At 39.9% G+C, this 19,063-nt stretch overlaps 1 protein-coding gene across 7 annotated transcripts in view; it reads right to left on the minus strand.

Annotated features, from left to right (window-relative positions):
• Positions 1 to 19,063, minus strand: part of GALNT18 (polypeptide N-acetylgalactosaminyltransferase 18) — a 233,529-nt gene that overhangs the window by 115,852 nt on the left and 98,614 nt on the right. The window lies entirely within an intron of this gene.

Below are 19,063 nucleotides of genomic sequence, written 5' to 3' on the forward strand. Positions count from 1 at the left end.
GCAATAACTTTATAATCCAGTTTACCAATCCAGCCTATTTGAAATTTTATTCCATATTGAGGTGCATGTGATGATGCTACTGGGATCATCACTTTTGAGTATTCGTGTGTTGGAAAAGGTTTTCATTTCACAAGGCCACATCTCCGGCTGCTACGCCAAACTGAGAGGAGGGGGAAAGATACACCTAGAAGTCAATTTAAGAGGAGCTCCAGTACAATGAAATCACAGCATTCATTCTCAATGTTTAATTGCACAGAAAGTCTGCTCAAGGTGACTTGCGAGTTCTATGTGACTGACACATCACGTTTGACCACTTAGTCAAACAGAGAGAACCCCTTGTTTCTCTAAACACTTTACAACCCACAGCACACCAGTAAAGCAAGATCAAATACCTTACTTGACTCCAATTTGCCAACATAAATGAGAGCCACACAAATAAAAAATATCTTCTTTTTCTGGAAGCTATTATTATTTATCAACAGTCACATTAACAGTGACCCAACCAAATGAAGAACTCTCCTTTCTAAAGGGCTGTACTTACAAACACATGACTTACGAAAATTGAAGTGAATCTTTGGAAAATCTGTCAATTGTCCCCAAAGTCCTCCTCAGCACCCAGAGTCACCTGCAGGCCTGAGAGCTGACTTAACCTTCATGGAGGCACGTAAAGACAACACATACTAGCAGAACAGTAGTTTATGTACTAGCAGAATATTCCATCAGAATCCTGGCTCCCAAAGAATGCCAGGAAGCATCCTTTGATCTCCCACTAAAAAGAACCCAAATTGCAAAAACATAAATTGAGAAGACTAGGTTATTTGATTTGTTCAAGATGTTTTCCTTTTTTTCCCTGACAACACTGACAGGAAACTAATGGTGCTTGCTTCCTACACTATGTTCCAACCTCTGTAAATATGAAATGTTTCTTTACTCGTCAAAGAACTGTCTCCCAGCCTGATTTCAGGAATCAGCTCTAACTCTTCAAAGATGAAAGACAAACTAAACCCTCAGTCAAAGGAGGAAACTGCTCTGACAGGCTCTGCTACCACACAAATAAATGTCTGAGAGAGGAGCTTGGCAACTCTGCGAGCTGGATAAACTCAGGCCATTTCAGAGGGTCCTAACTTGAAAAATGCAGAAAAGCATTTGAATACCAGTTCAAAAATCACAGCAGCATGGAAGGTCATAGATGTCTCTGTCTTTCCATGAATGAAGAGCCATCCCAGAAACAACTGCCTTCACAGACTCACACAGGTATACACTGAATTTTATCTAATGATTTTGTGGGCAAGAGCACTTCCTGAAGTGATCTGTGAATCTTTTGCTGTTTTCTGATTGAAAAAGTGCTCAGCAATACAAGCTGTATCTCAGTTTAAGATTTTCCAGTAATGGATTTCTGTGAATCTAGTTCACAAGCTCTACTAAACCACTTACCAAATGCAGTAATTTTTTTGTATGCTAAGCAAACATGTTATTTCAATACATTGCTCTACAGGAGGAAAAAAAAAAAAAAACAACAAAACAAAAACACCACATTAGCAGGAACTTTCAATAACTGTTCCAATCACTGGAATTAAACATGTATCTCTGATGACAAAGCCTTCCTTCCTTTTTTTGGCTGGAAATCTTTGGGGGAAGAAACTTTCTTCAGCCAGTCTCTCACAAGAAATAATGATTATGGACCATAATCAGCTGCCTTTTGACTAGTCAACAAGTCCATTTGATGCCTTGGTCATGGCCTGAGGTCCCACAGCCAGGCCTCCTTCCCCCTTGCTCCTGCAGTCACAGAAGGATGCTGGGGAGCAAACGCTCAAAGGTGAGCAGTACTGCCTGAAGCAATACAAAGGCAGGCACGTTCATCTGCTCAGCAGCACATCACTGCAAATGTTACCAGGAGTTCCTCCCGACATTAACTTCACACACCATGCAAAGCTGTACCCAGACACGAGCCTGGTATTAACTCCTGGCAGACTGGCACCTTGCAGTTAAATCAATTTAGTAGCAGAGCTTTATCACGCAGGTGTCAGCTGGCTGCACATCTGGGCCAAAGAAGTCTGCTTCCAGAAGACTGGCTGGTCATGGCATCAGCCTGGACTAGTCACACACCGCTAACCCCAGCCAAAAAACTCCACAGTTTGTTTTCTAAAGTTATCTCTGTCTCTTTAGCACATACCCACATTTCCTAGTTATGCAATTAATGTTTATATAAATCTATTGCTTCAGCTGATCTCACTGACCAGCCTCCAGGACAGAAATTCACTCTCCTCTTCCTACTGCTCACTGTATAAAATAAGTCAAAGACACCAAATCAAAAGACATCACTGAGATAATAAGGGATACACATTTTGTTGTCTGCTGCTTTGTTCTATGACCTCTGAAGAAAGCAAATATTTTATTTATTACCAATTAACACAATCATTTAATTCATAACTTTGAGTTAATCTCCATGAAAGCCTTTGAAGCTCATTAAGAGAGACTCATTTTTTTCAGCCCCATTCAGGTTTTAACATTTACTTCCTAAGAAAAGTTACCATGAACAAGTTCACAATTAAGAGAAAGGATCAAGTCAGAAAAGGGCTGCAAAAGTAGCTGCAGAGACAGATTCAGACACGCTGTTTGTTCTCACAAGTACCTAAGTTTCATTTCGGTTCTACCCCTTATTTGACTGCAGGTCTATTCACAAAAGCAGCAGCGTTTCACACCAAAGCTTTGCCATCGTGAAAATGCCTTCCATGGAAACAGAACTGCTCTACAAAGCCTGCAGTGTAACCTTATCTGCTGGTTTAATCAAGTGCCAGTAACGACAAGGCAGATGCAGTAAGTCAGCAAAAACACCCCTGTGTCAGCTAAAGACATGCAGAAGGCATCAATGCCTGCACTGAGTGGGACACGCCCAGGTGGAACAGGCGGCTCACAAAAAGAAGAACGAGTTGGAGATGATGCCAGAGAGTAGAAGGCTTTGATCACGTGCTCCCCCAAGTTCTCCAGTTTGATTTCCCAGCCCAGAGAGGAAGGAACAGGCCACGATTGCAGAGGTGATGCCACAGCTGTGCCTTGCCTCAGCGTCCAAGGAGGACTCACGATGTGCATCTAAGCAGACTACCATTAAAGGCAAAACAAAGCTCAGCTCTCTCATGAGGCTAATATCCTCAAACTCTGGCTCCCAGCACTCAAAAAAATCTATATTCTATTTCCTGCAGGCAGTAGCCTTTCAGCTTTCTATGGAAGGGAGGATCTTTTCATCCTTTTCCTCTACAGTTACCCTTCATCTGCTAGGCAATCCATACCCTCTCCACCCTCTTGCCAGAGGCTATTCGGTGTGACAGGTAAAAATCCCAGACTGGCATTGGGTCACAGAGCCATGATACACTGCTTAGAAGTGTGAAAACTTCACCTAAACTTTGTCACACAGAGGGAAATCCCTCTCCCAAAATCTATTGTAATTCATGAAAACACCTTATCAGCATTCTCAAAAATTGCAGTTTGACAATTCCTGCCTTGCAAGGCTGCTCCCATGCAGGAGCCTGCTATAAATCCTGTATCAGATGAGTGAACCTCTAAATTAAAACATCCTTGTTGGCATGGCGTGGTGAAACAACTACAAGCAATAGCAGAAGCAGCTCGCCAAGATGCACCACTGCCTCAGCCATGGAGAAAAGGATACTCAGAAGACAAAAACTGAAAGTTACAGTAACAGGTCTTCCCTCAAAAAAGTTGTTTTACTTATTCTCTCGCCTCCCCCCAAAAAATCACAATACTGCTGGCAAGGTGTCAACATTAATACAGCTTTGTGCTGAAAAGTGAACTTCACTGTTTTGAATACCCAAGTTAAGTTAATTCCTCTTGGCATTCTGGTCTTGTTCCCAAAGAAATTACTTCAGCAGAAGTGCTCCTAAGAAAAAAAGCAGTATCCAAGTGGGTTAAATTCTGCTACCACTGCTTACTTATAGCTTAATAAGTCATACTGAAGTTGCCAGGGATCCTCAGAGAGACTGACAGAGCCCGTCAGACCCTGTCTGCACAGACGACAGAGCAGCAGAGCCCTAATCTTAAGAAAAGATAAACCTGATCTGAACTACATGCAAAACACACAACCATCCTGAGAGGATTCAGCTCCACATCCAGTCTGCACACTCTGTCGTTAGTGTCAATACCAGACAGATCAAACAGACAGGGAATGGAAAAAAAAGCCCAAAAAAGAAAGGTGATCCTCTCCTCAAGAGCTGTCAAGAAGTCATGGTAACACTATGAACAGTACACAGTCACACAAAACTTTAAAGATTGCACTGCGTATGACAGCACATATAGAAGGAAATGTTAAAACTCTCTCAATTTTTAGATTTTTTGGAACTTGAAACACAATTTATATGCTATAAATTTAGATGTTACCTTTACTGCATTTAAGCAGCCAATGCACATACATAACGGTATAAGCTATTAGCATGCTACAAACATGTATTTTCATTTGTTTCTGTCTGGAGTTTTTGCTGATAAATAATCCTACGCTTACTGTGCATATTAGGGTGGAAATTCATCCTAGCACCCAACAAGGACAGACCTTCATGTAGAGAAGGTGGATGTTCCCTGCCCTGGCAGAGCCTGATAACCCAACAGCTCCTAAAAAGTCGTGGCACAGAAAATCCTTTACGCCGAAGATGTCTGGAGACGACTCCCAAAAGGCGCTCAGCGCTAGAGGGCAGTGTAAGAAACAGGAAAATTAACAGGGTCTTAAGAGAAATCTGAGGGTTCTGAGACTTCTTCACAACTTGTTAAAGAGCTCTCAGAACCACAAGCACCAAATCTATCAACTGCTAATTAACCCAGCAAATTCCGTGATAGCGGCTATTTCCTATGGGTAAGAAAATGCATAGGAGTAAAATGAAATGTTTATTATGTTATGAAGTTATGTTATCAAGTCAATGACTAAATGTATGGTGTGGTGCACACAAACAACATTTTTATAGAAACAAGACGTTGGTAAGGGCTCTGTATTTCTGTATGCACTCCATCTGGCTTGTTCTGATCTGAAAACACTATAAATCCTGGCCACTGTTGCTCCTACTAGATATGTTCCCACTACCAGCCTATTAAATTCCCCTTCAGCCATAACTGTGCCACCGATATGAATCAAGCCAGACAGGTCCATGCATCATTCTGGCAAAGTTAACATAAAGTTACAACAAGCCTGGGCAACTTGAAAACAGGGTGAAAGCTTCTAATTTACTGGAATGGGGCTATCTAAGGAAACATAAATTTGCAAGTATGACACATTTCCCCTCAGATGAAGACACAGAACTCTCTGACAGGTACCAACACTGCACTTTTAAGGCTTTCTGTATCCATTGATATCAGTATTTTGTCAGGGACCAATTTTGTTTTCTCCAATGTGTAAAAGGCGTATTTTCAAAAAACACACTATGAGGCTATTAAGGACTAAGGAGTACCAAGTTCCAAGTCTTCAGACTTTCTAAAACAGAATTTTTAGCTTGTCCTAAGCAATGTCTCTCTACATTACTTCTACCTGGAGACCAGATTTTAAGACAGCATCAATTCATTTAAAGCAACTCATAATTTTGTAACTAGACCTCCAAGATAAAGGGTGGTCAGAATAATTATTTATTGACTATAATTTAAAGGATTAATAGTTTGATTAAAATAAGTACGATTTTACTGGCAAAGCTATTTTTCTCATTTCAAATAATTCTGTACTTAAGGCATTATCTCAAACCTAATCAGTAGGCAAACATACCACAATTTTTGGAGTAACAGGCTAAAAATGCAATAATAATCTGCCAGAAACTGCCTGAAAATTGAACTTATTCAGTAGTGATACACAAATCTCAGTATCACAAACTGCAGTGTGAGTGCCCTGAACCAGCAGTGGTACCCATAATGGAAAGAAAAGTATGAGATGGGTACAATTACCTCCCCAATTTTTCAGACAAGCAGACAGCCTAGTTTCAAGGCTTGGTTCTGGTCAGGAGGAATAAACCCCCCTGCCATGCAGATTAGATCAGACTGTCAAGGAAAATACTAGACCATAATACCTGTTTCATGCAATTTTGTGAGAATTATTGCACTGGCCTAACCATGTTTCCTGTCTCGGATGAAAAAGACATCATGTTATCATCACACGTACCTGCCATTCTTTAAATTATTTGTGATAATATTTTCAAGATGCCCAGGAAATTTTATGGTAGTGAGCCCTGCACAAATGAAAAGAAGGTACAAATTAAACCCCAATTTTGCCAAACCAACAGTTTTTTCATTAGGTTAGTTGGTTACACTGGTTATTTTTTACAGGTAAGAGCAGAAGACAACAGAAATTCACAGATGAGAGACCAGTTTGCATCCTGGAAAAAGAGCTGTGCCATAAACTGAGATTGCTTATACATGATGCTCAGGCACAAAGCTGAATTTCTAATGACAACTTTCCTTGCTTCCTTATCACCATGAAAGAAGTAAGAGGAAACAAAGGAGATTTATATATATAAAGGCAACAGAATAAACCAGGCTCCACATTAGGGGTTGGAGTCTGAGACCTCCCAAAGACACAGCACAGCAAGTTTCTGTGCAAGAAAGAAGATTAAAAGGTTCAGAATATTCCACTGATTGTAACTGCATGTGCTCCTAAATTTAGGCATCTGCTAATGGGCTTACTAAAAAAGGAAACTCATCTGCATTTAATGAATAGCAGACCACATTTTTCTTTGGGATTAGTGGAGTTTGCATCTGTGCAGCTGAGAGGCTTTAAAAGCTCAGTGTGTTTTATATCATAAACCCAAATCTATGTCACCTGGAGTAAACATGAAAGGCACTTAACTATTCTGAAAACTATTTTGCCAGGAGCTGTCAGGCTGTGACACAGCTAATTAGTTATATACATACAGCTTTCCCTTTTACACAGAGCTGAGTAGTCACACCAAAAGTAAAGCCGACACAAGGAAACAGAACTAACTCCCTTCTACAGTCACCCAACTCAAAGCACCCAAAATAGGCTTCCTCTTTCAGTAATCACACAAAATGAGATTTTTCTCAGTTTGCCAGGCTGTAATGAGCTCCTTCGGATTAGTTCTACTTCGACAACTTCCATTCAGTTCTTTCAGTGCTCTCAGGAATTTCGTTTTGGCCACTTCTTTGCAAACACAAGTTTTAGAGAGCAACAGCTCCCTCACTCAAGACATCCTCTTCTCTTTTCCAAAGTGCTTCCAACATTGGACACTGTGAGCTGCTCCACCCCTTCCACCACCAGCAGGTCTCACCAGCACCTCAGCACACAAACACTTGGCTAAGTGGTCCTCTGCGTGACTTTTTAAGTAGGGCTCTTACTTAAAAAGCACTTCCCAAACACCTGCAGGCATTACTGCACAGTGGAGCCACTCCACACTTCCAGGAACTTTCCTAAGCTACCCCAAGAGACAGAGATGAGTCTCAGTTTTAAAAGGAACCTGAAGAATGATGAAGAACTTTGCTTTGAAGAGCAGCGTGCTCCTCTGTGAGAGCATCTCCTATTCTCAGCTGCCACTGTCCTTGTCACGCTTACAGCACTGCATGGGGACAAACGCAGCAGCAAGGAGCAGGTAACGTTTTAAAGGTTTCCAAAGAACACTTCAATATTAAAAAAAAAAAAAAAAAAAAAAAAAAAAAAAAAAAATCTAAGCATAACAGCTTCTCCTCTTGGCACAAAAACATGAATGACAAATTAAAAGCACTCCCCCACCTTTGATACCAAGTAGCTGATTTGTGCAAATGTTAACATCAGTAATGCACTGAGACCATCACGATGCCAGGAACTCTCCTTGAAACATTGAAGGAAAAATTCAGGAAAATGCAATCAAATTAAGTTCTCTGGTTTCACAGGTATTTGGGTAAATGATGTGAAATGGTATTTTAGCTTAATTTTGGAAATAGGACAGTAAGTCAAAAACATGCTGAGAGGAGACAACAAATCATGTGGACAAGCAGCAGTCTGCATCAACAGAAGGCAAAGAGGAATTTCTAGACTGCACCCAGCAAAGACCTTGGTTTGCTACTATTCTCAGCTCCCTCTCTATTCTACAACTAGGAACTTGGAGAAATATCTATTACCTGAGAATTTTCCTGTCTTATTCCTGTATTCCTGTATTATATTTCCTGTATTAATTTAAGAACTGCAGAAAAAATAGCTTCAAACTCAGATAATTTTGCATTTCCTTTGCAATTTTAAAAAACAGACTAACTTTAAAAATTCATTTTGAAATTGCATTAAGTTGACTGTTCCCCTGCTTCGGTTGTGTGAGGAATGGGAACATCTGGCTAGCTGGTTGTTTCTGCTTTGGTTTGGGGTGGGGGGGCTGTCTGTTGTTGTGGGGTTTTCTGGGTTTTTTTTAGTTGTTTGCTTGTTTTTGTTTTTTTTTTTAAGTCATCGCAGACCTGTCAGATCTTAATAAAAACAAAGAAACAAGAAAACCCCCCCAAAAACAAGACAAACCCCAAAACACAGTTAGATTAGAGAATAAAATAAACTTATAGCTAAAAATAGAGTTTCAAACAGAAATAAGAAGCAAGAGGAAAAATGAGGAAGCCAAGAAAAACTGGCATTACTGCCAAAATAGGAAACTAAATTAAAATATTGGAAAATTCAATCTATTATGCTAGATAAAATAGGCAATTTAGTTGGTAGTTTCTCATCATAACACTACAGATTTCCCTGTAGATCTCTGTGGTTTCAGAGTGAGAAGCATCATTGAAAAGGTCCGAGATTAACAAATCAACCTCTTGCAAATGTGCTAAATCAACACAGAAGAAGAAAAGTAGAAACATCTATGTTTTTTAATTTATTACCTTTCCTGCAATATAAACCAAAGTTATACTTTGGTAAAATTCAGACATCTTTTTTCTTCCTGTCCTTACCCCACACCTGATAATGAGCTTCTGGTAAGCTCACAAAGCAAAAAAAAAAGGATGAGGGGGAAAAAAGCTCCATCCCTTACTGGCACATATTTTAGAATAGTGCAAAAATTTTCTTCTATTTCTCTTTTTAAATAACCCTGCGTATCACACATCCCAAAGAGAAAATCAACTTGTTCATTTTGTCTTAAGATAAAAATCAAGACTCTTGGTTAAGAATGGTTCCAGCCCTCAGCAGCACAGCACCCCAATTTAATCCAGGTCAAAGGAGCACTGTGCCTCCTGCACTGCACCCACAGAAACATCCACATCTCACTGAGTTCCCACAGAGTCACGGTGTGCAGCGCTAACAGGTCCATCGAGGATGCACTGGCGAAGCTGCTTAACTGAGTGGGAACAAAGGAGCTCCTACCGATTTCTACCAGGTGAAGATGTAGAAGAGCATTTAAAATATTCTACTATCAGTAAAATTCTCATGTAAGCGATACTAAAATGGGCAGGAGTAGAGGTTGCTTTTTGTTTTTAAAAGCTGCTTTTAAAGGATACCACAATTACATTTCATGTGCATTAAATAGAGGAGAGCACTTAGGAGATATCTCATGTACGCATAATCCCAGAGAGGCGCTTACTAATCCTAGCTGCTCTAAACTGAAACAGAATTTTCCAGGAGCATTAGCAAACATCAGCAAAACGCCTAAAAAATACAGGTAATTAAAACAGACTTTCATCGGTTTTGCAGAGTTATATTTAGTACTAAACAATCAGAGACTTTATTATTTATTGTCATTATTTGCAGTAGACACTTTTTAGGATAGAAGAATATATTCTGATAAATCAGCTGAGAGCTGAATAGCTGAGCTATTCAATTTTGAATGTATAGAATGCTTTTAGGGACTGTTAAGCATGACAACAGATTTCATTAATCCCGAAGTTATGTCCAAAATGAGCAGCGTTTTTTTCATTTGCTCCACCTGCCCTGCAGGTGTTTGAAATCCGCAGGGCTTGAGAATTAATTACTGATCAGTCACTGAGGTGGGATGGGCCAATTAAAGCCTATTTGAAAAAGAAAAGAATGAAAAAATCACTTTACCATAAGAGTCAGGATATTAACTGCACAGTACTAGTGAAGGAAGAAGTTCTAGAAGCAGCCATCTCTGAACAGAAGACTAGGGAGAAGCTGATGTCCCTATGGAATAACTGTTCATCAATAAAATCGATGTTTTTCTATATTCAAATGCAAATGATTTTCTCTAACAGCAAATGAAGTTTCTTAACAGTTTGTTTCCAATTAATCTTCACTCCTGGAGAAAAGCTGCCCTTTAATACTTTGACACTTAAACACAGTTGGCAGTCAAGTAAAGGTAACAGCATTAAAGGCTCCAGGAATTTTGTAAACAAATCCTAGCTTGAGGCAATGCCAAAGAATTAAATGTTTTACCTGAAAAATGGATTATGGAGTATTTTCATCCCGTAAAAAGAAATAATTATGAGATTAATTGAAGCAAGTTAGGAAGCAGGAAGACTAAGGCTCATTGCCTTAGTCCTACAACTCCAAACCCTTGCCAGAAAAATTTTCCCAACCCTCCCCCAGTGTTTCTTCGTGTCCCTGGTGAGGAGGATTTGGTAAACCTGCTGAGGGGGCACAGCTTTTTCCATGAGCAGAGCCACAGTCTGGCTGGACCACCTGACTAAAATGCACCCATGCAATCTCTCTCCATGTTTAGCCAGTGCTCCTTGTGTGAAAGAGGCCAGCAGGCGCACAGGAGTTGGAGATTTAACTTTGATTGCTTTGCATGTTAAGTTCACCCACCAGAAAAATATATAATTTGCATTTTAAGAGCTTAATGCTCCCAGATACAAAGTTTTGGGTGGGCTACCCAAGGCCAGAAAACTTGTCAATGCTTATCCAAACGCTCCTGAAAGAAACAGACAGTGATACCAAGGGAACTCCTACACTAGTTTGGCTCCATCCTAGCTTTGGAAGAGTGGCCTGCTAAAAGGTTCAGCAGAGCAATGTTTCTGACTGTTATTAGCATCTCTCTGCAGCTGCATCTCTGCCAATGCAGGAGTCTAAAAAAACCATGCAAGGAAATACTGATGAGATCTTGCTCATCCCGTATGATTTACATAAGAGTAGGATGATCAGAAGCAGAATCTTGTATGGTTTCTTCTACAAAAAATGTTGTTACAGAAGGTTCTGTCCCTTCAGGCATTTGCACTGATAACACTTCTTTATTTATGCACTTTCCTGCCAAAGAGCTAGCAAGCTGCGAAGGAAGGGGTGTCTGTTTTCCCCATCACCATTTTTTATTTTTGCTTCATTTACCACCAGGTTCTCCAACACTCCAAGAAGTGGAACCACAGATACCAGACTTCCACTTATTTAGGTCCTCAGCACTACCTAGAGTGCTGAGGAAGATTTGTCATTGATATTCTCCCATATACTCTCCATTCTAATTTTACACCATCTTCATAAGCCAAACTGTCCACAGCCAGCAGCACACCCTTCGGCCTCCTGTCGAGGACGATGCTTGAATTGGGAACTCAGACTAAGACTTAGACAACTTTTCTCCACTTGCTGCTCACAGCACCCTTCGACAGTGGTAAAGGAAAGAGAGGATTTAGTTTTCTTCCTAAAATAATTCCTTGATTATCTCTGTACAGCTGAGCTCTCGCAGAAAAGCCAGAATGTTTTCCCCGTGGATCTCATTCTGCCATTGTAAAACAGGAACAGCAGCGCATCCCCTGCCTCGCAGGAGTATTAAAACAAAGCTACACTTCAGAGCTGCTCAGTACCAGCCATCACTGAAATGCTTACAAAACCAATAAAATTCTTCTTTCTTCTCATTAGCAGAGACGTTAAGATCAGCCACTTTTCACCAATTCCTCTGCATCAGCAGACAGGCTGCACCACCCCTGATCTTCAATCGCTCGCTGTCCCCGTCCCACAAGAACTTAATCCTGACAACGTTGGTTTGGCTGTTTCCAAGCCACCAGGCTCCAACACTCTCTGCATTACAAGGAGCAGATGTTTATGTTACAATTCCATTTCCTTAACTAGTATCAGAGGATTTGTTTTGTGTGTAAGGAGATTTACTAGATTTTTCCAGCCTCTTTAGAGCGTGGCTTGTGAGGAATATTAGATATTTCAGTAGCACCATTTTCCCTGCAAAGAGCCACGTGGACTCAGATATCCGTTGCCTTACAGCCTGGTAAAAATTTGGTTCTGTGAACAACAATTGTTACCAAGAGGGTTTCCATTCCCAACTGACCTAATCGTACAGCAGGTTAGAATGTACTGCAGGCAAATAATTTTGTTCAGGCAAAACCCCTTCTTTAAACTGTATCTTTCAGCCCTAACAACATGTGCACTTGCTTAATTACACTGCCTGCTTTACCCCTCTCTCTTCCCAGTCCCATTTTTGTTTTTTCTTGCTCAGAGGTATGCAAACCATCTGTGCAGTTAACGTGGTCTAATAACTGTCTGCAAATCTGTTCCCTGAAAGTGACACTACCGAAGCTGGGAGGCCAAACAGTGCCAGCTACTAAGTGTTATGATTTATTCTTATGATTCTAGAGCATTCAAAACTTATCTGAAGCCTTCCTGAAAAGATACTTAAATTTTATTCTCATAACACTTGCACAGTGTAGAAGCATATGCTTATTTTATCACCTTTTTTTTTTTTTTTTTTTAAATAAAATTTAAGTGTTTGGGATAATTAAAGAAACTCCAGGGAATTTACATGCTCCATTTACATGTAGAGGAAGATTCCAGAGTCAAAAGATACATCCTTGGCCCACAAAACAGCAAAGCATGCCTACAGAGTCTCTGAAAGTGTCTGCCTTCAAATTCTCACACTATTTTCTGTCAGACTGTATTTTGGGAATCTGGTTTAGAGATTTACATGAAATTCTTCATGTTATTTTTTAAAATTACATTAGTAAATGTACAAGGGTATACCTACACAGTCATACCACCAGTCAGAACTTTAGTAAACAGCACTGTGATGCTATAGGAGAAACACTGACATAATCTGACTTGGAATACTACTGATGTAAAGAACACGTGCAGCTTTTCAAACACAAACTAGTGTTGCAACTGGAGCAAAGACAGACTTTTGACCAAAACTAAAACCTGTCTCACAAAAAGAGACCCCTTTTCCATGTTTTGTGGGAAAACCCCTAATTTAAATACACTCAACAGACTCATAGGAGTTTCTCATTAATGGTATTTTCTTCTGGTAGCTCTCACACACAGATGCTCACAGCTTCCAGCATCTAAAAAAAGCCATGCTCTATAAATCTTTAAACTTCTTTAAAACTTCTATTTCCGATTATTAACATTAATCTCAGCATAGCTCTAAGTATTAGGGTATCTCTTAATGTATTTCCTACAATATACTTCTTGCCATTGTAGGGAACGGTAGAAGAAGAGGATGGGTAAGAGCAAGAAGAGGAAGCACTTTCATTACATTCCCTCCAACCAGCAGTGCAGAGCTGCTGTGTGGAAAGCAGTAAATTATGCAGGGGGAAGAAAGTCAATGTAAATCTCTTTTCTCTTGGAGTGAAGGGACACTTTACATACCACAGTGTTACTTCTTGTGTTTTCTGCAATGATTACTCAGATCTTCCTACTGGGGACCAACTCAGCCCTTGCTAATGCTTAATTTACATACTAATTCCTAAACCACACTTTTGAAGCAAAAGGTCCTTAATGGAGAAGATAAAGCATAAAGGGACATTGAAACAGTAATTCCAATATTATTTTAACATTTAAGGAAATAGTGTTATTCTTTCATGAGTATCAGTTAAATGAAAAGCTTCACATAAAGTATATTCAAACTATAGCACTTACAAAATTATAACGTAGCTTTCCAAGAGATAACAAGACATACTGACAGAAGAATACAGCACTGCAAACTAAGGAGGGATAACCCAAAACTTTGTTTCACCTGTGACTGGCTGATGGATGATCGTGTCTCTCCAATGCTTAACAGGACTTCTAAGTCTACCTTTTAACACCATCATCTGTTCATCTCTTAGCCATATTTGACAAATAAAATTAATTTGTTTGGATTTATGCAAGCTTCTTCACAGAATTTCAACGTATAAACATAGAATTCTATTTTTTAATTTGATATTTCCCATTAGAAAAGAACAGAAGAGTGAGGAATGAGATTTTGTTGTATTTGTCACATAATTCCATTTGATGTCATTCCTCTTTCAGTGATTTCCATCTGCATAATTTAATAGTTCATTAACATATTACAACCACTGAATCTCAAACAGCCGGTAACGATCATATTTCAGAATCTCTTAACATCCACTTGCTATGATCTTGTTCTTCCCATCTTCCACCTGAACCACTTCCAGCATATCAGTGGGGGGGAAAAGTGTGATTAAAATTAAAACAGCAGGGCAGAAGACTTGCACTGTGAAAAGCAACACCCCAAATTTTCAGGAGGATGTTGCCAACCAACATAAACAGGTTTCTGTGCAGCTTTTAGTAATATTTTACACGCGCATTATTTAAAAACAACCATACAGGTTAAGTTGTTGGGGCTTTTTGCTTCTCAGCTTTTCAAATATTTAAATGAATGCCTTCTCCTGTAAGGGACTTAGCTCTGCCTTTGCATCTAAAATCATCTCAGATGCTGCTCAGATCATACTCTAAATATTAAATAAAAACAGTCTTTATGTTAGAGTCAAGAGTATAAGCACAGTTAACCAAACAGGAAAACACATATGGATACCTCAGCCAGGAAACCAAGCTGCATTTTCTGCCCTCCCCGTATCATTTTTCCCCTCTTCTTCCTCAGAGCAGCTTCCAAACAAGTCAGTGTAAGAAGCTGAAATATTTATCGTGTAAGACTGTGAAAAACTAGCTCTGGAGGACTGAAGCCCCCACGAGGACGTCTGCAATCTCTTTGTAATTGCTGTTGACTCTCCATAATAAATCCAGGCAAAGTCAGGACTCTTTCCAAGGTCACGGAGGCCACTGTACATTATTATTAAGATTAATGCCTATTTACACAAAATCGTATCTGATAACTTATTCCCTCAGATCAAGAAAGCAAATGACTCTGTAGCTGATAAAACCCCTCCAAAACTGTCTGCAATTTCTGTTTTCACAAAGAACAGTCTGACACCCAGTCTTCATCTTAGCAACAAAAAACAAAATCACAAGGGCTTCGTGAATCTCCAGTTTCCATTTAAATAAAAAGTCTTTGATACCCAAACTTACAGTTTTCACTGCTTATTTTTTATTCAGTGCTAAATGAAAAATTGACTCAGATACATTTTCCCATAGCAGTCGTAGCATATTTGGGGTTTTTTTTGGTTAAAAACTGTTTCTCAGAATCATAGAACATTTCATCTCGCATCAGAAGAGACCCCTAAGGATCACCAAGTCCAACTCCCTGCTCCTGGCAGGACTATTTAAACCAAACCCTATGACTGAGAGCATTGTCCAGCTGCTCCCTGAGCTGTGGCAGGCTTGGTGCCGTGACCACTTCCCTGGGATGCCTGTCCCAGTGCCCAGCCAGATCTGTCCTGAGCTTACAGAAGGTGACACTGCAAACGTGCAGCTTGTCATTCTTCGTATGTCTGAGTCTGTGATGTGCAGAGAAATGCGGCTATCAGGCTGCTTTTCCTACGTCCTGCCATGACCTACTGAATGTCAGCTTCTGGGTGATTCATGTTTCCATCAACACTGAGCATCAGCTAGCTCTGAATGCGTAAAAAAAGGAACATCCAGTAGGAAGGTATCAGGGAGCTTGCTCTGAGCAAAGAAACTATTGCAACAAAGATACTGAAGAAAAAAGATGAGACATGCAAGAAATACTGAGTTTTTTATGGGGGAAAAGAAGAAAAATCTCCATTTTTAAGGATACAGGTCTATTATGCACCAATTTAAACACATATTAATTTATGCTTTACTGATTAGGTATATCATGATCTGTCATGATATTCTAACACGTCAGAAAATTTTGCTAGCTGCACTTTAAAAACACTATTTGGAATAGTAGAAGGTAGATACAGCAGAGCATTCCCACAATTTCTACAATGAAAACATTTTTCTAATCAGTTAAAATTCATTGAAGCAAATATATTCATGCAAGCTTTTAGCTTATACGTAGATGAGATTAATTACTTGGATGAAAATTCAAAAACTTCTAGAAAGACCATTACTCTTTCTGTGGAATTAAATACCAAACCGTTCTCTTAATAAATGAAAGTCTTCACGAAAAGCCAATGAGCAACTATTGAATGAGAATTTAGATTAGCCTTGAGAATTCTATCTTCAAGTTAGGGAAGCCGTTTGCATTCCTAACAGCCAGCAGCACTATCAAGCTCATTACTTAACGAGGGCAATCCAGCCTGGAAAACCAACTGGCAACTCAGAAGAAACAGCTTTTAAGTCAAGAATGCTCTCTGGTGACACACTGCTGACAATGGTTTTTATGTCAATGGCTACAAGAGATGCAAAACATGCAAAAGCCACAGATTGTTTATCTGCAAGGTCAGACTATCAGATGTGCACGGTACTCCCCAGAACACAAAGGGAAACATCATTTCATTTTAGTAGCCACCGAGTGCAATTATCTATCCTCTACCTTGCAAAAATTAAAGTGATCTATTAAAAAAAAAAAAAAAAAAAAAAAAAAAAAAGTATTAAAAGCATTTTCCATGGGTTTGACTATTCTATTTATGCTTCTTTTTAACAGCCCATAAAGCAACTTGTGAAACTATGGTCCCTCATACTGAGCAACTTGGTGATGGTGCTGACACAACAGCTTACTAATTAGCACATACACTCCAATTGCAGCTATGCTTTGCCTCTTTTTAAAAGCCTTTGTCAATAGAAACCTCTCTATAGCTCTATGATGTTCTTAATGTGCAGTTAAACCCTTCACCATATTTATTACCTATCCTGAAGGCAATTCATGACAACTGCTTTCCAAAGTGAATGAATGTTAATTTATATTGCTCAAGCCCAACTCCGACCAGAAAATTGATGGACATTAAAAAAGAAAGTTTCATACTATTTTAAAGCTTTGACATGGTAATAAGTAAGCTAAGCTCCACCACAAAAATGTATGTTGTTACTTTCCTGTAGAGTTTCAAATAAATATGTTTCCTTTTCAAAAGCAGAATAGCCGCTTTTGTTCTCCAGACATTTCAGCAAAAAGTTCCCCCTTTTTCTCCCCAGCTCTGATTATGTTAGTAGGAAGCCTATTCTCCCAGATGTGCTACAAAAACCTCACCCCACTGATCCCCCAGCTACTCTTCAGTTTGCAGATATGCTTTACAGTCACAATGTTTGTGTTTAAACTTTCTTCTCTTCCCATCTGAACTTCTGTCCTCCACCTGAAGCTCTGCTCTTTACAAACCCTGCTCTGCAACAGTCCTCTCTGGGGCACACATCACTATTTAGACTGGCTTTTTCATGGTTCTTTTCCTGTCAGGTTTCCAGCCTTCCTTGGAATGATGCCTGCTCTCCCCTGAAGAGATCAGGATCTCATTTTGGTACCTGTATTTACTTTGTGCATCACTCAAAACCAGCAGATGTAATTTATCTCAAAAGAATCAGAGGAGATTTCACAAAAACAATACAGGAAGATCATAAATCCTTTGTTCCCAGGACAAAGGGATTCTGAGACTAATCCAGCTTAAAGAGATCATTTTAGGTCAAAGAGAAGCCAAGACTCAGTGTGTAAATTAAGGCAAAGAGACACATTGGATTCTCTTCCCCTCCGGGCCGTCTCCTTGCAAGTGCCGTATCCCGCAAAGGAACCACCAGAGAAAACAGCTCTGCTGGGGGGGTTCAGTTCTTGTGCACATTCCTGCCATCTGCAGCTCCTCCTTCCACGAACAAGAGTGCCTTAATTTTCACTGTACCATGAGGACAAGGACAGGTGTGCCAATGTGATGCCAGGGTACCAGTTCTGCCCAGCTTACCCCAGAACACTGCACTTTCACACGTGGACACAGTTTCCAGGGAACCATTCTGAAAACAGCGCAGCTTGTAAAAATTCTCTGCCAAATCCCACAGGACACGCTGAACAAGACCCAGTATTGAATAAAAAGCAGTGTTAAGAACACTTGGTTGCATTTTATGGGACCGGCTATCGATTGTGCTTACTTGCAAAAAGTTTTAAAATTTACTTCTTTTACTGATTCAGAAAATGGGAAATGATCCATATTTTATTATCTGCTTACAATTTTGCATAGCCATCACTCTGGCTAGCAAACAAAAGCTTTCAAGAAGATACTATCCAACTAAAAAAAGACCAAGAAGCTGAGAAAAAGCGACAGCAGAATGAAGTTATTTTCCATGAGACACACCTGGCTCATGAAGCTGATCACATCAGTTTGGCAGATGGGTGGAAAAAGCAGCCAATGCAGACAGATAACCTATTACCTCTTCCAGAGAATCCTGAAGGTGAACCAAATATTCACAGTGATTTTGAGGTGTTGTGATAGCTGGGTAATCCTCCTCCAGGGAGCCACAGCAGTGAGCACAGCAGCAGGAGGTCCTGACACAAGTGTTTATTTACAACAAGCAGCCTTGTCTTCAGAGATCACTAATTGACATGAGCATGACCTGTGTAAGTCAGATTTGCTGGGTTGCATTCAGTTTGTAATCCTTTCAAGCATTATTATTATGGATTATCATTAAAGTTCAGTGCTTTACCAAAACGTTTCCACTTCCACACACAAAGCTGAAAGCACTCATTACCTGCAGCATTATTAAATCCTCGCCGTTCGGCGACTTGGTCAGGAATGCACCTTGGCAAGTGCTTTAAGGAACAACAGATTCCACTGCTCTCATATAGTCTCAAGTATCAGGACAGATGTTCTTAGTTTCTCTTTATCAGATGTACACGCCTGCTACCTCTGTACAGCTGAGCTGTACTTGTGCTCCTAATGACACCCACTGGGAGCTGGGAACACACAGCCTCAGCCAGTATTCCCCACAGCAAAACAAAGACATTGATTTTCCAGCTGCAATAGCAGCAGGTTGCCTCAGCTTTTTGCCCTGTTTCATCTCCAGCAAGATATTTGCATCTTTACAGATATTAACCTCATCACTCCACGGTATAAAATACCATTTTATTTTTCATTTGTAATACAAAGGTCTCTCTTTGTGTCTAATACTTAACTTGTGGTT

This window comes from Hirundo rustica, chromosome 6 (genome assembly GCF_015227805.2).
Source record: "Hirundo rustica isolate bHirRus1 chromosome 6, bHirRus1.pri.v3, whole genome shotgun sequence".
In the NCBI taxonomy this organism is placed as follows: Eukaryota; Metazoa; Chordata; class Aves; order Passeriformes; family Hirundinidae; genus Hirundo; species Hirundo rustica.